This window comes from Diabrotica virgifera, chromosome 4 (genome assembly GCF_917563875.1).
Source record: "Diabrotica virgifera virgifera chromosome 4, PGI_DIABVI_V3a".
In the NCBI taxonomy this organism is placed as follows: domain Eukaryota; kingdom Metazoa; phylum Arthropoda; class Insecta; order Coleoptera; family Chrysomelidae; genus Diabrotica; species Diabrotica virgifera.
Window position 1 is genome coordinate 218,586,930 of NC_065446.1, and position 15,460 is coordinate 218,602,389.

General features: G+C 32.4%; 1 protein-coding gene across 6 annotated transcripts in view; it reads right to left on the reverse strand.

Moving 5' to 3' along the window:
• LOC114326792 (protein phosphatase 1 regulatory subunit 3B) overlaps positions 1 to 15,460 on the reverse strand; it is a 355,647-nt gene that overhangs the window by 136,889 nt on the left and 203,298 nt on the right. Inside the window, exon 1 of one of the 6 annotated variants that reach the window (XM_028275232.2) lies at positions 5,043 to 5,094. The exons of the other annotated variants lie outside the window; for them this stretch is intronic. The gene's annotated coding sequence lies outside the window, so the exon portion shown is untranslated. Of the gene's footprint in view, positions 1 to 5,042; positions 5,095 to 15,460 lie in introns of those variants that run through there. 6 annotated transcript variants of the gene reach the window in all.

A 15,460-nucleotide genomic window follows, 5' to 3' on the forward strand; every position in this document is an offset into this window, starting at 1 on the left:
TTCAATAAACATACCGGTCTATATGATTTAGGTAAGGCAGGATCTTTATCTTCCCCTTTATGTATTATTATAACTTCTGCTTGTTTAAAATTATTGGGAAACCTTCTTTGTCTAAGACATTTTCCCAATAATTTTAAACAAGCAGATGCAGTGACAACCTTCCATAGAGTTATCAATCCGCCAGTGAAAAAGCAGAATTGCTTATAAATAGGAAGCAGAAGAAGAAGTAGTTTTTGAAGCGCCATTACTTTTTTAGGTCAGGTATTACTTTTCTGTGAAATTCTCGTTAGTGCATTTGAAACCAGCAATATTTGAGGTTTGTGATGTAAGCATCAGCCAAGAAGTCCACTTGCATGCAAGTGATGACAAAGTACTTAACAGAGCGACATAAATGAGCGACACAAACAACAGTGCAGGACTTATTATGGGTAATCCTCTAAGCCCATTGCTATCAGATATATTTATGAACCAACTTGAAACAACAATTTCTAAACATCCCGTATTTAAACAGTTCTTATATTGGTGGAGATACAAGGATATACTAGTATGCTTTACAGGAACTAACAGACAACTTGACCAATTTCTATCATATATTAATTCACTTCATAATAATATTGAGTTTACAATAGAAACAGAACAGAATAACTCCATAAACTTTCTAGATGTAACGATTTCCAGACTACACAACAAACATGAGTTCTCCGTATATCATAAACCTACCCATACTGACACAACTATACACAATTCATCATCCCATCCTACACAACACAAATTAGCAGCCTACCATAGCATGATACATAGACTGACAGAAATTCCCATGACAAAAAATAACTTCGAGATAGAACTAAACATCATTAAACAAATAGCAGTAAACAACGGCTATAACGAACAAACAGTTAACAAAATTTTAAACCAAAAACTCCATAAGAAAGCCCTGAAATTAGTGTATCCACCACCACAGAAAGAACCCAGTACCTTCCGCTCTCTCACATATACTGGCAAGATAACAACAAAAATAGCCAGATACATAAAAAAGAAAGGAATAACACCAGCTTTCAGAACTAACAACAACTTAAGCAAATATATTAAGAACAATAAAAGCCGAAAGAGAAAGCAACTACAGAGTGGTGTGTACAAACTAACGTGTGGTGACTGTCCGAAAACGTACATCGGTCAAACTGGCAGAACTTTTGACAAACGGATAGCAGAACACAAAAGGGCATTCAACAATAGAAAAACAGACACTTCTACATACGCACTTCACCTTCTAGATCATAATCATTCTTTCAATGAAGAGTTTCAAATTCTGCATATTCAAAATAAAGGCCTTAAGCTATCTTTTTTAGAATCTATGGAAATTAATAAACTGAAAAATACAGATATAATTCTGAATGACCAACTCGAGACAAACAGCTCCCCACTCCTCAACCTCTTCAGTTGAAGACTTAAAAAGGCAAACACATTGTAAACTATATCACTTGAGAAAGGCACTCTGCCGAAACAGTTGTAGTCACTTAGTTATAATAAATTCTGTGGAAGTATAGAAAACAAACGTTTTCAGTGTTTTATTATTAGATGAATTAAAAAAACAATAAGGCACCTGGACCAGATGCACTACTGGATGAAAGGGAATTTCAGCACTACATAAAATATTTCATTTTATTTATGAAACTAGTTGCTATCCTCAACAATGGTTACGCTCTACCTTAATCCCCTGACCCAAGAAAGTCAAAGCAAAAATATGTGTGGATCACAGACACATTATGTTTTTAGGCAAGGCTTAGGAACAAGAGTAGTATAGTAGTAACATAGGTGATGGTCCAAAATTGTTACGATCAGATCAAGGACGCGTTTCCATGCTTTTTAGATTACGAAAAAGCGTTTGTTTGTGTCCAACACCACAGGGTAATGCAGATCCTCAAGAAACTCGATATAGACCAAAAAGACCTGAAAACCTATACTGGTATCAAACGGCACAATTGAATATTCTATATCAAAACTCATACAACAAGTAAACAAAGCCAACAGAATAGCAGGATGTCTTAAACACACTATCTGGTGCAACACACATCTAAGGACATAAACAAAGACCAAGATCTATAGGACAGTAGTTAGGCCAATATTATGACTTACACTGCGGAAACAAGACCTGACACCACAAGGACAAAAAGACTGATGGAAACGTGTGAAATGAAAATAGTCCGAGATATCACAGAATAATCATTATGGGATAGACAACGTAGCACAGACCTCAGGCAAAGCTGTAATATAGAGAATATAAATGACTGGACACTGAAAAGAAACAAAGAATGGTATAGCCATATAAGCAGAATGGGAGAAGAAAGACTAGTAAAGATGGCACGAGATAGATCACCAAATGGCCGAAGGAGTATAGGAAGGCCAAGGAAGAGATGGAGTGACAATGAGGAGGCATCCGAAGATGGAACAGGCGTGACCTATTAAGGAAGCAGGAAGAAGAAGAAGAAGAAGAAGAAGAAGAAGAAGAAGAAGAAGAAAACCCATACATATAAGAAGGGGTATCCGACAGGGACATGTGCTTTCCCCTCTTTTATTTAACATTTATTCGGAAGCCACATTTCAAGAGTCTTTGGAAGATTTAGAGATGGGGATCAAAGTGCAGGGAGTATTGATCAACAACATACGATACGCTGATGATGGTGTCTTAATTTGAGACAACATAGTCGATCTTCAACAACTTGTCACTAATATAGAAGAACACAGTAGCGAATGGAATTTAAGATTAATACCAAAAAGACCAAATCCATGGAAATTTTAATGGAAAGGGATTAACGTTATAGTCCAAGTAATAAAGCTTAAAATAGGACAAAACCTCGCAATTTTTACAGAATGGATATATTTGTTTCAAAATTTGAAAATAAGTAGTGGATAGTCCAAGGACCAAAATCTATATGATGCCGAAAGGCGCTTTTACCATGGGGATGGTTGCCGCTCCATCTCGGGGGTGGAAATTTCTTATTATATTTTGGCCGCAAAAGTTGGTAAAAACTTCATTCTAAGCAAAAAACGTTATACATTTTTTTGATAAAATTAATAGTTTTCGATTTATTCGCTATCGACAGTGTTAATTTTATATCGAAAAAATCAATGTTTTTAATAAGTTTTCTGCTAATAACTCCAAAAGTTTTCGTTTTATCAAAACAACTTTACTTAACAAAAATGTACCTATTAAAAAAATAAACAAAACCGTTTTTTTTAATTTTCTTTAAGACCAATAGTAATCGAGCTATACTTTATTATATGTTAGCTCTTCTTCCTAAAATACTAAATATTGTAGTTTCAAAGTCAAAAGACGGAAAAACTATGCATTTTTCGAGGATAACTTGTTAAATTAATTTAACGTATTTAAGAATATCTATCTCCAGAAATTAAAGTAACTTATAATTAAATGAATATCAGTCCCTATTTTTTTCAGCGAAAAAGTGATCGGGAGCAACCTCCTAATCACCACCCGTATTAAAATTAGTCATTAACCTTATTTGGTCTTCTTTATTTATGTATTATTAATAGGTTCTAGAAGTTTTACCGGCTTAGATTATTGAGTTTTTATAAAAATGGGCGAATAACGAATTTTTGTAGTTTGGAAAAAAACGGCATTTTCTCCAGAATAGAAATATTAGCATCAGAGATACGAAAAAACGTTTCAATATGAAATTGTAGCTTATTTGATTCTTAAGAACCTGGTTTGCAAAAATTTTTTCTACGACAAAAATTGAGTGAGTTATTGACAATTAAAATTTGTAATAACATGCACAAACCACGTTTACCAACCCTTTCAAAGTCACCGCTTTTTGCGACTGAGGATTTTAAAAATATTTAATATTAATAAGCTTATAGATGTTGTAAAATCCTACAAAATTCTTTTTTAATAAACTTTCTAGGGTAAAAAAAGTACGGTTAAAAATCAATATATTTTTTTGAAAAAAAAGGAGAAATCCAATTGGAAGCATAATAATGTAAGTTAGCGGTGTTTTTAGTCATTGGCCTTACTCATTCTTCTTTATTTATGTATTATTAATAGATTCTAGAAGTTTGACTGGCTTAGAATGATTAGTTTTTAAATAACTGGAGTTAAAAGCAAATAACAAATTTTTGTAGATTGGTAAAAAATGCCATTTTCTTCAGAATCGAAAAATTAGCATCAGAGATACGAAAAAATCGTTAAATATGAAATTGTAGGTTATGTCATTCCCAATAACTTGGTTTGAAAAAATTTTTTCTACGGCAAAAATTGAGTGAATCGTAAATTAGTATTATCGAAAAACATTGATTTTTTCATTTGTTTAAAAACATTTCTTGCTTAGAATGAATGTTTTTATCAACTTTTACGGTCAAAATATAATAAAAAATTTTCACCCCCGAGATGGGGAAGGGGGGGGGGGCAACCACCCCCATGGTAAAAGCGCCTTTCGGTATCATATAGATTTTGATCCTTGGACTATCCACTACCTATTCTCAAATTTTCAAGCAAATCGATCCGTAAAAATTGCGAGGTGAAAAGCTTCGGTTCCTGGACTATTAGTGTCTTTCGTATAAAGAAAAACACTGAATGAAACAGAGAAGGCAGCTTTAATTAAAATGAACAAAATATTTCGCAACATATAAATATCCCGCTACCATGATAAAAATGTTACGTATAACCATAACACACCATAACACCATAAGATATGAACTCCGCATTCTTAAACACAACAAAAAATATTGAATGTTTAAAAACATGGCGCTTCCGTCGGATGTAAATGGTATGATAGAATGGCAAAGATGGAACTGACGTGACGGATACGGAATGAACTGAAAGTTACTACAAAAAAATGATTGCCAATCCTCTTAACGGAAGATATTTAATAAAGCAGTAGACCAACTAACTAGTGTAATTAAATGAGAAAAACTAGAGATTGATTCAATAAAAAGTTGTGGAAGTGACCATAAATGATATTGCTCTACTTACTGGCTAAATGCCTTTTTCTTAATTACTTATAAAACATAATTTGTCAAAAACTTACACGAACTAGTTATGTAACAGCACAAATAGTCGACTTTTTTCGTTGGTGGCTGATAAAGAAGCACTGATACCTCGTCCGACCAAATAAATATTATAATTTGATAATATGAAAGGTCAACCCAAAAACCAATACCAAAATTTCCCTGTCACGACTATTTATAATGATCTATAGGTGTTAAATAACTGATAACTTGTTCTATAATTACGAAAATGTTTGGTTAAAGAGAAAACAAAAATATTTAACTTGAGTAAATAATTTGTAATTACAAAATGGTCTGGAATGCAGTGCACGATGAAAACTTGTTTTCCGGGTGTTGTTCTGAAGCTATTTCCTTGTGGCATTTTTATAATTAACTACTTAGATGGGAAATAAGTTACAATTAATAAAATTATTTTTTTCAATTTAATTGTGGCTTATTTCCCATCTAAATAGTTAATTGTTTTCCGGGTTTATGTAATTAATTAATTTAGACATTTTAGGTAGATAGATTCAATGAGGTGGCTTTTGGCTTAGTCTACTGCAACGTTTTCAGATCTACTGTGGTTCTCTAATCATATTTACATTCTCTAGCTAGGCTGACTCTTTTTAGAAGGTCTAATAACTTGTAGACTGAACCTTATATATGTAGCTCTTTAACGGTGGCTTTTCTTCACCTAATGCCTAATACAAAGAATCTCAGATTAATTTGCCAGGCTGTCATACTGACACAAAATATGCTCTGCTGTTTCTTCCTCTAGGTGATAGCATCTGAATTACATATCAGATTTCAGTACAAAGCCTTGAGAATAGCTAAATATAAAGAACTGCTTACAAAGGCACAAAGAAAACTCCTACTAAAGGTAGCAAGCGCTTACCGGACTACTTCTACGACTGCCCTACAGACCAAACCGGGTACGCTCTCCATTCCCTACTAGCTAAAGAAAGATAAATTCTATATAACAGAGAAAACGGTCCTCTACCGGAAATAAAATATAATGCTCCAAATAGGGCAAAATGAATGGAAGGCACGAACGGTGAAGGCTCAATTGATCAAAATTTTAATCCCTGATGTGATAACATGGTCCAAATGTAAGCTCATAAGGTTAAATTATTATTTTACACACTGTTTCACCGGCCATGGCTCCATTAGGTCGTATATAACTATACGTATAGAATAAAGAAGACCACAAATGATTTGTGTATAGATTGTAGCGTCATAGACGATGAAGAACACTGCATTTTTGCTAGCACTGCTTTCCAAAGAGAACGGAACAATCTAGTTTCAAGTCTAGGAGCGGTGACGCCCAACAATTTGATACAAAAAGCGGTGCAAAATAAAGAATCCTACAATGTTACTGTCCGTCTAATTACCCAAATAATAAAGAAAAAAGTCACGCTAGAAAGAGCGAGATAGGAACAGGGTGGATGAGGTAACAAAATAGGTACATATACTACGGTGATGGGTCCTTACAGCCAGGCCGTGTTAAGTGGTTTTTATCGCATTTAGGTAAGAATCTTATTACAGTTTTTTCTCTCAAATTTTCAGACAGAACAAGGAGTCCAAATGTTTCATTCACTGATTGGGGCGGAGGTAAATTCCTCACCAACCAGTAAAAACATATAATCCGACAGGTATTTTCCTTACCAAATTTAAGGGGTCCTATTAATCCGGTAGGTATTTTCCTCACCAACTCACTCAGGTAATAAAATAAAAATATAGATGTAATTTAAGAATGATTATTATGAAAGCATCCAAAATCCGAATAAAAGACATTAAATTCCTTACATTATAATAATAGTTTATAATATAGATAATAAGCAAAATGTATAAATTATTATTTAATATTTACACTAAGAGACACACTTTACAAAATCCATACAAAATTCATTTGATTATACTGATATTAATAAATTTTCTACAGTTATTTTTCAATTTCAGTTTAACTTCTTTATCTTTGATAGGTTTAGCAATATGCAAACTTTAAATTTTAACATACGTATATATCTGAAATTCTTTAATTTATTCTAAGAAGATATATATGGATGGATGCGTATTATAAAACGATGAACTAAAATGCTACTGAAAAGATTCGCAAGCATTCGTAGTACGAATAACAGAAGAATTTGCCTCTGCTCACAAATATGGGGAGAATATGGTATTTTCGTCTACATAAGTTTCAACTAAATAATCAACATATTATCTAAAATTTCATTTTCTGGTTTGCATGACATTAAATCAAACACAAAACAATCTGATACGTCTTCTGGTTTTATATATAATATGTAAGGCCAAAAGTCTGTTTGAGTCACTTACCCACTTCAGAATCATTTTGTATATTCTGATGTTAAATCAAGAGACTGAATTTTTCTATACCAAGCTTGGTGTAGATGAAATCTAGCACTATGTATTTCAGTGTTCGGACACATTTGAATTATTGCATTATGTATATTGCCTTTTCAAAATCTACAAAAAATTTACTAGGATTGATTGGGGGGAGGGGCGATCAAAAATCTTCAAAAATTGCGTTAAGTAATACGTGAACGCCCCATTACGGTGCGTTACATAGGGGGGAGGGCGGGGTCAAAAATATTCAAAAATTGCGTTACGTAATACTTAAACGCCCCCAAACTCAATTTTGAGAGCTTTAAAAATTTCTGATTTTAATAAATAAAAAAATTGTTGTAAGTTTCTGTTTTTTGTTTGGCAGTAAAAAGTATATCTAATAGAGATATAATGCCCATATACATAATGCCCATTACTTAACCCAAGACTAGTGAATAATTGCAAATAATATGTGGTACAGTAAGCAATGTACCATACATACGAGAGGGGCAAAATTATGAAATAAATTCATTTTCTCTAAAATGGACGATTTTGGAGAAAAATGCCGAAACAGGTCGATTTTTATTTTTAAATTACAATTTTTTGGCCTATATTTCATACTAGTGACGTCATCCATCTGAACGTGATCACGTAGTCGATAATTTTTTTTAAATAGGAATAGGGGTCGTGTGGTAGCTCATTTGAAAGGGTGTTTAATTCTCTATTCAGTAATATAAACATTAACATATTTATTTGTACAGGGTGGCCAAAAAAATAATTCTTGAATTAAATTAATTGACACAAAAAGAAGAATGTATTTAATTTATTTGACTCAAAATACATTATACTGCTGCCAGAGAATAGAAAAAAATGTTTATTTCGCAAATGAACATTGCTTTTCGCTTAAATTAAATGTTCGAATTGCCAAGAGGCAGGTGAGAGGTTGTTTGAGATTTTATTTAAGTGAAAAGAAATGTTTATTTGTAAAATAAACATTTTTTTCTACTTGCTACTCTGACAGCAGTACAATGCATTTTGAGTTAAATAAAGTACATACCTACATTCTTCTTTCTGCGTCAATTAATTCAATTCAAAAATTATTTTTTTGGTCACCCTGTATAAATAATGATGTTAATGTTTATATTATTGAATAGAGAATTATTTTACCTTTCAAATGAGCTATCAAACGTGACTAGTATGAAATATATGCCACAAAATTTTAATTTAAAAATAAAAACCAACCTGTTTCGGAATTTTTTTCCAAAATCGTCCATTTTAGAGAAAATGAATTTATTCCATAATTTTTACCCTCTCTGTATAAAATTCAATGTGGCTAAAAGTCTTATATTTGTTTCACAACTAAATACAATTATCTTACTTTTGACACAGTTTATAAAGAGAAAATTTTCCCCCTTGGTTGTTTTTTGAGCACAGCTCTTCACAAATTCTTGAACCTCATCAATATTGGAAGAAGGTTGACCAGGCATCATTTTTCGTCGACAAATATATAAATATATTTTCTTATGTAACTGACATCAATCGTAGTAATTGTTTCAGTCAAATTACCTGCAAGCTCTTGGCGTATAATTTTTGCTGGTTTTTCAGTTAGATCCTCTTCGGATTTACGTTTACAAGAGTTAGGAACAATTTTTAGATATATCTTCTGACGATCTGGTTCATGATTATGGTGTAGGCTACTTCGAGATATTGTAAAATTTGCACCAATAGTAAACAATTTCGCACTACAAGTTGTTTTATTACACCTCCAGAACACTTCTTCACTTTTTAAAACTTTCATTTTATAAAAAATAAAATTTTCAAATACCAGTAAAGGTTTACCGCAATTACTTTCTATGAAACATGCCATTTTTGTCAAAATTCCACTAAAAATAAAATACTATAATCAATTAACTAATTATTATTCTAGGTAACTACTGTAATTTTATAGTAGATAAATAATTCCCTGAATGCCTTTTAGTAAAATCTACCTGAAAGAACCATTTCGGTTTTGGTGAGGAAAATACCTGTGGGATTATGACTACCCTTCCAAACGCAGGTAAAAAATTATTTTGGTAAGGAAAATACACCCGCCGCACTGATTGAACTCATTCGGGGTGCCTTGTTCGAAGAAAGGGTGGTTTTAGTTGGTATGCTACATAGGTCTGGATCCCGCGTATGAAAAAAAGTTGATTAATAGCAAGCTGAAAATTTGTTAATAGCTTAAGGGTGTCTAGTCGGACAAACTTTGATATATGGGAACACTGGAACAGGGGAAGTTTTAATTGTGGAACAGGTTAAAAATTTTGAACGGTCAGACCACTAAAACAGCACATGTATTTTGTACGACAGAACATACTTAAACTCTCCGAACAGAGATTAAACTCTCATGCAAAAATCGGACTGCTATTTATCGCCCAATGGGCGTTTTAATGAGTGGAACATGTATAATATGTCAAATGACAGGAATTATGACAGGTGATAAATAGCAGTCTGATTTTTGCATGAGAGTTTAATCTCTGTTGGGAGAGTTTAAGTCTGTTCTGTCGGACAAAATTAATGTGCCGTTTTCCTGGTCTGACCGTTCCAAATTTTTAACCTGTTCCACAAATAAAACTGCCCCTGTACAGTGTTCCCATATATCAAAGTTTATCAGACTAGACACCCTTAAGCTATTAACAAATTTTCAGCCTGCTATTAATCAACTTTTTTTTCATACGCAGGATCCAGACCTAACAGGTCAGGGTTGCATGCGGTGTATATAATCCATACTTTGGATGTTACGTCCTAGCATGTGTTCCTTTCCAGATAGAATCCAACAGTACTAGGGACAGCTTCCCTAGTCGGCTTAGAACCTTTCCACCTCGATCCAAAAAAGGTGACAGAATCTACATAGTTCATCATCTGCCAATCCCATCGGTTTCAATTGCCTATTCAGCTTAGTGCCTTGTTAGTAGGGCTACTATGGTTTAGCTTTGACTGTTTCCCTTTCTTCGCTTATTAGGTCTGGCGTAATTTTTGGCGAATGTTCTATTATGAACTGTTTCGTCTGGCTTTGTCCTGGTGAATTCCTCCACCAATCCAGAGATTTGTGAGCTACCCATTCGGTTTTTCAATTAATTCGATTTTTCGCTGCTAGGCAATCTGTCTGTTTTATTGTGCATGTTGGAAGCAATGTGGTCGAATGGTCGAATCGTGTTTTATGTTTTAAAAACTTTGTGACAATCACTTTTGTAATTTATTTTGAAGTCGGAGTTCAGGATTAAACAAAATATTATCACGTGATTATAAAATAAAATTGTATGTTAAAATAATGCAAAGGTGCTTTTAATCCAAATCCAATTTTATATTGTTGATAAAATAATTTAATAAGGAATTGCATACTATAACATTACAGTTGTCGACACATTCTACCACCATATTTTTCGAGTATCACCTTTTGAAAATGTGAAGTGAAATTCTCGAGTTAATATGAAAATTAAGTATAGATAAAAGGATAAAGACCTAAGTTGATATTTGATGTGTCAAGGTCGATATTTGCAAAACATGATAAATATAGCACATTCCAGCGACAAAACCCGCGAACTGCCCACCGATTATGTCATTTAAGTTGAGATATCGCTATTTAAAAGTACAGTCGAATCCGCTTATTGGAATAGCCTTCATGCCAATCAAAAATATTCTTATAACCAGGATATTCTAATAACCGATCATTAGTGGCTATTAAAAGCATTTCGGGACCTTAAATTTCTATTTCTTAAACCGGAATATTCCTTTAAGCGGTATTCTAATAAGCGATTTCGACTTTACTAAGAATAAAATACTATAATGTGGGTCCCACCACCACTGACTAGGAACTCGAGGTGCTTTTTAGTTGCAGGTTAGTAACTTGCATCAGATGTTCACAAAAGAGTTTTTCATTGACGGTATATAAGGATTGACTTAACTTTTATTGTACAAGATAAAAAAATATTAGTACTAGTCTTGTCTCCATCGATGAAGCAGATAAAAAACGCAATGTTTGCCAGGGATATTGTACACTCTTGTTTAACATCGTGTTTAATCCATAATTTAGATTTTCTCTAAATAACATTATGAAACAAGATATTTTGAAATAAAGAATTATTTTTAATACATATAAAATAAATTTATTCTTCGCCATCTCGGGAAGCAAATATTTTCTGCAAAAAATAAGCTTCTATTTGGACTACACATTATTGACACTTATCTTTTAAAAAAATGACTTTTTAATTGCTTAATTTTATCATCGCTTTTCTGTTATAACTATATTATTTAAAGTAATCTTCTTCCAACTAATCCGCTCTAACTATTTATCTGCTAAATACTCAAATACTGTTGTTTCAACAATCTTAAAAATAAATTGAATATCCCTTACCCGAGTCTACTTTAGATTTTTTTGTTTATAAAATTTTTCCTTAGAACTTATTAACACCTTATCCTGATATGCATGTATGTGCATTTCTGAGTAGGCGTCCACCGAACATTGTCTTGTCAGGTGAGATGTTAGATAGTCAGGATTAAATAATTCTGTTTTTAGCAGCATTACGAAGCATTTCATAGCTGTGAATTCCTGTTCATTGGCGAATATTACGATAATTTTTGTTAGAAACAAATATGGACGAAAGACTGGATTTCAGGTATGCTTACGATTGGGTTATATGTGAGTCAAAATTATATTAGCATCAGGGCCCCCGTAATGGGTATTGGCGCCTGTGTGCAAAAAAGGATTTTGGCGCCCCTTAAGGCATTTTGGATCATGTTTTTTATTTATTTTTTGTAGGTAGGTGCTTGAAATAAACCAGAAAACTGAACTTTAGAATGTGTTTCACCCCTATAAACCAGAAAACTGAACTTTAGAATGTGTTTCACCCCTTCTCGGGGGTGAAAAAACATACGTTCAAAAAAGTCCGGATTTGCATAAAATGACTAATTTTAAATAACTTTTCTTCTATAAAGATTTTTCTCTGTCAGTACTTTTCAATAGTTTTCGTTAGTTTCGTTTTCAATAGTTATTTGCGAGTAAATTTATGTTCATTTTTCAACAAAAAAAAAAACAAGTTTTTAGACGGATTTTCGCAAATAACTCAAAAAGTAAGTATTTTATCAAAAAAATATAGCTTATAAAAAAGTGAAAAAAAATGGTGTAAGTACAATGGTGTAAGTGGTAAGTAAGTGGTGTAAAAAATGGTGTAAATATGAAGTCTGCAGACTCAGTAGAAGCAGAGTTGTAGCTGAGAAAAGGAGGTTCTTATTCGTCAAATTACAAATCAAATATCGTAAACTACCTACGTAAGTTTCAACGTAAACTTATCAGGGAAAACTCATTACAACTTTTTTAAAGTGCTTAAAAGAAGCTATATTTTTTAACATCAAAAGTAAGTACGTTAAAAATAATGTTGGTTCCCTTTTTTGGGTAAAAAAAATCATGTAAACCACCCCCTAATTAGCATCCCAAATGAAATTAATCGTTACCGCTTCACCACAAGTTACTTTACTTATGTATTGTTTATATGATCTGAAGTTTCATCGGTTCAAAGTGCTTATTTTTGAAAAGGCTGTATTTAAAAGGGCGAAAGGGCTGAACGAGTCACTAATCATGAGTGTACGCAAAATTTGAACAGGGATTTGATATGGAACCATATCTTCCAATTTTTATCTTACAGGAAAACAAAATATCCAAAATATTCAGAAAAGCATAATCTACATTTTTTTTCTGCTTGAGATTTTTGGTATCACTAATTAATTTTAAAGTTATTTGGAAAAAGAAATTTTTTCAAGATGCTTAATTTTTTGGTTATTTTACGTTGAAATATTCCATTTGGAATTTGACGAACAAGAACCTACTTTTCATTAGCTACAACTCTGCTTTCTACTGGGTTTTGCAGACTTCATATATAAATTATTTTTTTCACTTTCTTGTAAGCTATATTTTTGCTAAGAGTATTTTTTCGATAAATGAATTAATTTTTAATTGCGAAAAACCGTCTAAAAACGGTTTTTTTTTTGTTGAAAAATGAACATACTCACTCGCAAATAACTCGAAAAGAATTGACAAATCTCTATATAACAAAAGTTGCTTAGAATTAGTCAGTTTATCCAATTCCGAACTTATTTTGAACGAATGTTTTCTCACCCCAGAGAATACCCCCAGGTATTCTCGGGCGTATTCCCCTGAGAATACCCCTTTTACCCCCAGAGTAAAAGCACACATCGGCACAGTAGGTATCACTTCTTTTCTTGTAAGCTATGTGTATGACAAATTGTATGTCAATCCAAGCGGTTCTTTAAAATTTACAACAAAAACCGTGAGTAAATGGACTATTATTAGTACGCTAAATATCAAAATGAAACAAACAGAATAAAAGCATAACAAAATAAATTAAAATGCCTGACTTCTGACATGTACTCGCAAATGGGAATCGGCAGTAACTGGATGATATACTAATCAAATTTAGTGTGTGGTTAAACTGAATCCTATTTAATTTCTCAATTTTTATTTTAAAATTAATTTTTGTTTTTTGTTTCTTTGCTTTTTTTTTGCAATTTTTGACCCCGGGTTTTGGCGCCCCTAAAGGATGGCGCCCGTGTGCATTGCACACTTTGCACATATGGTAGCGGGGGCCCTGATTAGCATAAATGTTTTAACATATGAAAATATCTTGAGAACGTTTAGTCTTAGGTAAGAAAATTAGTTACTATGAAACTTTTTAAAGCAATTTTGATTTTTCTGCAAACATAAGTTCCTATACGTTGCACTCAATGCATTTGATCTTTATCCTTGATGTAATTTGACAGGATTCTAGAGTATATCTGGAACTTTTGCAATTTATTTTGAATTTTGAGTTTGAATTAAACCATGCCCCAATTTTATAGTGATGAAATAATTCTTCATATTGAATACAATACAGTTGTCGACAGATTCTAATATCACATTTTTTTCGAGTACCACCTTTTGAAAACGTGAATGTCTCGAATTAATATGTAAATTATAGATGGACGGATAATGACCTTATGATTATTTTTAACGTGTCAAGGTCGATATTTGTAATAAATGACCTGATTAATTGTATACCAATTACAGCGACAAAACCCGTGATAACTCATTCGACTTAAACCGAGTCCCATTCTAATCTACATAAGAACATAAAATTCATTTTACATAACTGACCACCGATTATGTCATTAGAGTTGAGATATTATAATTTAAAAGTATTAAAAATAAAATTATTCCAGGGACTAGGAACTCGATGTGTTTTTGGTTGCATGTTAGTCAAATAAAGGGTACCCCCCGTTAAGATAGGTATTTTTTTCGGACACGCGCCAACTCGTAACTCTTAATGACAAACTTTTTTAAATCAAAATGTACACCGGCCAATTCGTAACTTTTCTACCTGACCAACTCGCAACTTTATACAGGTGAATTCGAAACCATTGTTTAATAGTTGTTAGGTTAAAAGGTAAGAAATAAATTTGAACAGTAACGGATTAAGCCAACACGGGGCATATAGCATATTATTATGTAAGCGAATGGTTCTTGGTTTGCTTAAACACATGTTGTGTATTATATGTACCTACCTATAAAAAAGTAATAATAATTGACTTATGCTCCTTCTCAAATATGCCCGGAACATTAATAAAAAAATTAAAATATTTAAAAATTTCGAAAAACATTTTTTTTTTCTACATTCTTTTCTTATAACTTTAAAACGATTCATTTTGGAGCAAAGTCGTAGGAAATTAAAATAAAGATAATTGAATTTTTTATGATATACGACTAGTTAAAAATGTCTTAAATTATTACCCTTTCTGCAAAATAGCAATAAATGCAAAATAAGGGGGCAAAATAAGCCTCTTTTTATTCAGTGTTTTTCATCAACTTTGGTTGTACTTAGAACCTTCGTAATTGGCATAGAAAATCCTTGTAACATACTTAAATCGTCCACCAAATTTTATTAAAATCGACCTGATAAATTTTTGCATAATAATTTTGCAATCTAAATTTTTTTAAAAAAGTTCAAATTTTTCTAAAAACTTTCTGAACAAAAAGTAGACCATTTAGAGGTTTGCTAATTTTTTCACATATAAAGAGGCTCTCTGC